The sequence below is a fragment of the Corylus avellana genome, chromosome ca9 (genome assembly GCF_901000735.1).
Source record: "Corylus avellana chromosome ca9, CavTom2PMs-1.0".
Lineage (NCBI taxonomy): Eukaryota > Viridiplantae > Streptophyta > Magnoliopsida > Fagales > Betulaceae > Corylus > Corylus avellana.
Window position 1 is genome coordinate 13160353 of NC_081549.1, and position 6744 is coordinate 13167096.

Genomic DNA, 6744 nt, shown 5'->3' on the forward strand with positions numbered 1-6744 from the left:
TTTTTTTTTCATAAAAGGGCATTGTAGTAACTTACCCTTAACAAAACGACATCGTTTTGTAGTTTCCATCCAATCTGACGGTTTTGACTAACAGAGTGGCCAAAATGCAATAATTTGGTAGTTTGGAGGACTACTTTTTCACTTTTGAAATATTAGAGAGCTAAATCGAAAATGACTGGTAGTTTGGGAGGCTTTTTTATATTTTTCCCTTATTATTATTATTATTATTATTATTATTTTAAATCCTTATAATTCTTTTAAAATCAGAGTTGTATCCCCATAAGTTTTCTCACATCTAAAATCCTATTTCCTCTCTTGCCATTAGTGTCTGAGGATTTATATCAATAACTCACATAAAAATCCCTAATATCATGTGTTGAGGTGACACAATATTGTTCTACTCACGTGAACGGTAATTAGAACATATCTTGCGGGGTATGATTTTGAAAGCCATAAAAAATTTTGGTTTCTGAACATCAATTAGTTTTCAGATGAGGTAGTCAAAGGTCCGATCCAACAAATGATATCAGAGTCAGGGTTGCGGGTTCATTTCAATCGCGGGAGCGTTATGTTGAGGGAGAGGTTATTGAGCTTTGCTCACATGAACGGCTTTTAGAACACATCTTATGGAGTGCAATTTTAAATGCCATAAAAGATTTTGGTTTCTCTCTATCCGAATTGAAGGAATACTTGGTAACGGTTCATTACATGAAATAGACTTTTTTTGAATTTCAAACATTTTCATTAATTAAGTTCCAACACCCATAACAAATATGCAGTGGCACATAAAATTCAAACACACTCACAACTCACAACTCCGCAATCCAAATAAAACAAACTTCAATTTGCAGAGACAATGGCTGTCTTATTTTACGATTACATGGGACCCAAATATGCACCCCATTTTCCTCTTATCTTATATATAGACAAAACATCGACGACCACTGATGCTTTATTGGGACTTTTCACCTTTTTGTTCATTTGCCGCACTTGCATGGGTGGCTGTTGCAGCACTTGCAGGTTCCTGCTTCAAAGCTCTCAGACCCAGACCCTTCATAATATCTGCAATTACATAATGAAGAATTTTGATTCAAATTATTAAAATAGTAATTAAATAATTATATTTCTTATTTCTTATCATTTAACACAAATCAGTCCCATCCCATCCCACCTGCATGAATATTAATTGTCGTCGCTTTTGCAATTACTTTAAACTTTAAAAAATTTTAATTTAATATATCAATCTTTTATTTTATTATTATTATTATTTTTTTTAATTTCACCAATGTGTTAAGATTTTTAATTAAATTCTGTCAAAATTATCAAAAATTCTGGCATGTGCCTTAAATTGTTGTAATTTATTTTCTAAAACAAGGGTATTTTAAAAATTTAGACACCCCTGACAAAAAATCCTATCCGATGGGTGAAATTGAAAAAAAAAGAAAAAAAAGAAAAAAAAAAAGAAGAAAATTAATACACATTAAACCTTTATTTTATTTTATTTTAAGTTTATAGATAAATTTGTTCGTATTAATTTGACGCGGCACATATAAATGTGAATTTGCCTACATCTTCACTGGTGCAAACCCAGCAACGATAGTCATAGTGCTACTGGTGTCCTTTGAGAAACCAAGGTCAGGGTACTTCTTGCCACTGCAAAAACAAGACGAAAGAAACTCAGTCCAAGAATTTGACTGTTAGAATATTGGGGAAAGTCCACATAACCCCCTCAAACTACTATTCAATTGACAATGTCCCCCCAAACTTTCAATTGTGACAATATCCCCTCAAACTACTAAAAATTGTCAATGTTTCCCTCAATGACGAAATTACCCTTAGTAAATTAAAAAAAAAAAAAAAAAACTGAAACTAACAAAAAAAAAATCTCCAAAAGATGGACAATTTTTTTTTAAAAAAAATCAATTTTATAAGAAAAAAATTGAAAATTTTCGTTTTTTTTTTTTCCAAAAATTTTTGTTTTATAATTTTATTTAAATAAAGATTTACGTTTAAAAAAAATAAAATTTTCGTTTAATAAAATGATATATATTTTTTTTAAACTAAATAAAAAATAGTTTTTTTTTTAAATAAAAATTTCTGTTTTTAAAAAAATTAAAAATTTTTGTTTAAATTTTTTTTTTTAATATTATCTTTAAATTAAAAAATTTTGTTTTTTTAAAAAATCAATTTTTTTTTTGAATTTATAGGGGTATTTTTGTCTTATTGAGAAATCTATAGGGGCATTTTTGTCTTTGTTGCTAGTCTTGGGGGGGGACATTGACAATATTTTGGTAGTTTGGAGGGGACATTGTCACAATTGAAAGTTTGGGGGAGACATTGTCAATTAGGTGGTAGTTTGAGGGGGGTATGTGAACTTTACCCTTAATATTAATTTGAATATGATATTATCATGCATAAATCAATCTAGTAATATTAATATCTAAAATATTAAATTATTTATTCTCTTATTAGTTTTAAGTATATTGTATGGATAATGTGTTATATAAGAGGAAAAAAAAATGATATAATAGAATAAATAAATTATATATATTAAAATTTAAAACTTCAAAAATTTAAGTTGGTATTTTTGACGTGTCACATGTCATTATTAGACACGTCAAAAATTTTAATTAACTATAATTAAAATTAATTAGATTGTAAAAAATTAAGATTTGAATTGGTATGAAAAATTAATTTTATCATATTAGTATAAATTAATTGGTATATACGTATATATCACATGCATGCCAAGTAGCTAGTATCATAATCATATTATTGTACAATTAATATTATTACATGCATATGAATCAAACATTTCATTAATATGATATGATATTATCATGCATAAATCATTCTAGTAATATTAATTAATGTCATAAACAAATTAATTTTTACAAAATATATAGGACATACATAATACTTTTATTTTATAAGACCTGCAAACCCCACATGAACTTGGCCAACATAAAATACAATGTTCGGTGAGTAGATTATTGAGCCCTCACGAAAAAATGAATTTTATTAGCTGTACATCTAGAATATTAATTTGTTTATTCTCTAATTAGTTTTAAGTATATTGTATGGATAATGTGTTATATAAGAGAAAAAAAAATTATATAATAGAATAAATAAATGATATAAATTATAATTTTAAAGTTAAAAAAAATGAAAAAATGGTCTTGACGTGTCACATGTGGACACGTCAAGAAGTTTTGACGTGCCAAGTGGCACGTCAAGAGTTTTTGACGTGTCCACATGGCATGTCAAAAAGCTCCTCGGGAAGACGCATCCAGCTACCTTCCCTCTCTTTTCCTTTTTTTTTTTTTTTCTTTCTTCTTCCTTCTTCCCCCTCTTTCTTTCTCTCCCCCGCGTAACTCAACCTGCAGACCCAAATCATCCGCCATTTTTTTTTCTCTATCAGCCCTCTGCAACATTTCTCTCACCCGCGTCCTCTCTCTCAGCCCGACCATTCTCCCTCTTTTTCACGTTGTCTCTCTCTCTCTCGGTGGTTCTCTCTCTCACCAGCGCCCGTCACTGTCGCTGCTCCCTCCGGCGACCACGCGTTCTCCGATCGACTCTCGAAAATCAGGTATATATATACCTGATTTAATATATATATATATATATATACTAATTTATTTATTTATTTATATATTATATAAATAAATAAATTATATAAATATGTAATTTACAGTGTACATTATTATATATTGTTGAGGTAGTTATATTAGCAAATTCTTTCGACATGTTAGCTAATTTATTTATTTGCTTAAGATATATGTTTTGTATTACTTGTTTGACATATATGTTTTGTATATGGTGAAAATATTGTTTAATGTATTTGCATGCATGTATGCAAAATTACATACCCTCATAGTTTGAAATTAGTTTTTTTGTGCAGGATTTTGCATTTAGATTTAGACCCATATTTTGTGTAGGTTTTGCTTTTGCACATTATCATAACCAAAGAAAAAAAAAAAACCAAAGAAAAAAACAAATAACAAATGCATATCTATTTTGGTTGTTAATTTATGTTTAGATTTTGTAAATTTAGAATAAGTATGTAAATGCTAAGAACGAAAAAAGAAAGTAAAAAACAACTAACATAGGTGGCTGGATTTATTTATCTACACTTCCCATACAAATGCATAAATGTTATAATAAACGGAAAAAAGAAAACCAACATTTAACCTAGATAGCTATATCTAATTTATCTAGGGTCTCCATATATAAAAAAAAAATTAATTTAGGTCTTACAAATTTAGATTATGTAAATGTCATCAAAAACAAAAAAAAAAAAAATTACAGCAAATAAGATAGCCACATATATTTTACCTAGGGTCCCCATGTGGCACGTTAAATATATTTAAATTTGGACCTTAATTTTGTTTAAGTTTTGCAAATTTAGATTATGTAGATGTTATAATTAAAACTCAATGCATGTGTTTATTTGTTAAAAATAAACAAAAAATTGAAACAATGTAGTTAAAGAAATATACTAAAAAAAGAATAACATCTAACTAACCAACTTAGATTTATTTTATTCAATTAGGGTTCCAGTAACTAAAGCTATGGACAAGAGTTGGATGACAAAGTCTAGGGGTACGAGGGAATACAGAGACGGGTGTAGGTCATTCGTGGACTTCGCAATTAGGAACTGTACAATCCCTAATGGAAAAATTCACTACCCCTGTAAGATGTGTCGTAATAGGCAGTGCCACCCGTCGGGTTTGGTATTTGACCACTTGGCAGGGGGTAAGGGAATAATGACTGCATACAGAACCTGGTATTATCACGGGGAGAAGCCTATCCGGTCTCCTGTTGCAGTCTCTACTTCGACTTCCATGATCACAGATCAGGGTATAGGCACAGCACAAGGTGAAAACATGCAGTCAATGTTGCGTGATCTATTCGGCATGCACGGTGTCACGGAAGACAATTGTGAGCCTGAAGCGGCGGTGCAGGAGAATGAAGAAATTGTGAATGAAGAAGTCGACGATGGTGACGTACTAAAGTACTACAACTTGCTTAAGAAGGCAGAGAAGCCACTTCATGATGCGACTAAACATAGCAAGCTTAGTGCTACTGTACATCTGTACAATTTGAAATGTGTTGGCGGACTTAGTAACACAATATTTTCATTTTTCTTGAGTTCATCAATCAATTGCTGCCTCCTAGTGATGAAGTTTTGCCGGTTAATACATATGAGGCAAAAAAGTTTCGAAGGGACATGAGCCTCGGGTATGAGAAAATCCCGGCGTGTCGTAATGATTGTATGTTATTCTGGAAGAACAATAAGGATTTGGATACATGTACTGTTTGTGGAGTATCTAAGTGGAAGGATGAAATTCAGTTGGATGAGGATGGTCAACCCATATCATCGAGTAAGAAACGTCTGGTCAAGGTGTTACGGTGGTTTCCACTCATACCACGGCTATAGAGACTGTTTATGTCAAAGCATACTGCTCCTGATATAAGGTGGCATGCAGAAGGCCAGACTAAGGATGGTGTATTGAGGCATCCGGCCGATGGTGAAGTGTGGAGGGCATTCGATAATTTGCATCCAGACTTTTCAGCAGACAGCAGGAACGTCAAGCTTGGACTAACCTTGGATGGATTTAATTCATTCGGGAACATGAGCATCCCACAACACTTGGCCTGTAATGCTTGTACCGTACAACCTGCCTCCTTGGATGTGCTTGAAACAAATGTCACTTATACTATCCCTGATAATCCCAGGCCCAAAGTCACCTGGAATGGATCTAGATGTCTATCTACGACCCTTAATTGAGGAGTTACAGGAACTATGGACTGTAGGTGTACGCACATTTGACGTGTCTAAGAAAAATAACTTTCTGTTGCGAGCGCAATTGATGTGGACAATTAATGGCTTCCCGGCATATGCAGATTTGTCCAGGTGGCCTAACAGGGGTGAGAAGGCATGTCCCTGCTGTATGTACTCGATGAGGTCCAAGAGGTTAAAACACGGTAAGAAATTTTGTTATATGAAGCATAAGCGATACTTGCCCATGGATCATCCGTGGAGGACAAAAGAACATTTGACGGCAAGCAAGAATTTGAATGTACCCCCGATGTGCCAAGTAGAAATGAAATTCTTAGACAATTACAAGATATGGCATATGGGGATGAGAATGCCAATAAGGTAAGGACGGATAATAAGAAAAAAGACAAGAAACGGAAGAAGAGTGGGCCGACAAAAAGAGAAAGCAAGACAGCTAACGTATTATGGAAGAAGAAAAGTGTTTTCTTTAGGTTGTTGTATTGGAAAGATAATCTATTGCGGTATAACCTTGATGTCATGCACATTGAGAAAAATGTGATGGACAACATACTTGGCATAATACTAGACATTCCAGGAAAAACGAAGGACAACATCCAAGCCCGCACAGACTTGCTAGAAATGAGATTGAGACATATACTTCATCCGTACACGGGCGAGGATGGTCAAACATATATGCCTATAGCTTGGCACATAATGTCTAAGGATGAGAAAACACATTTTTTGAAAGTGTTTCGAAATGTAAGGGTGCTGGACGGATATGCCTCGAATATTTCCCGATGTGTACGACTTAGTGATCGTACGATATCCGATTTGAAGAGCCATGACAGTTACGTAATTATGCAAGAACTTCTCTTCATTGCATTGCGTGGGTCACTGCCAGGAAACGTGGTTAGACCATTTGTTGGGATGTTTGCATTCTTCAGGGGCCTATGTTCAACGTC

At 33.1% G+C, this 6744-nt stretch overlaps 1 long non-coding RNA gene across 1 annotated transcript; it reads right to left on the reverse strand.

Annotated features, from left to right (window-relative positions):
- Positions 1-825: 825 nt before the first annotated feature.
- Positions 826-1744, reverse strand: LOC132191259 (uncharacterized). Its single transcript, XR_009441248.1, has 2 exons — positions 1570-1744; positions 826-1062 (listed from the first exon to the last, which is right to left on the reverse strand). It is a non-coding gene; the product is annotated as an uncharacterized LOC132191259 (long non-coding RNA).
- Between the last annotated feature and the right edge of the window lie 5000 nt (positions 1745-6744).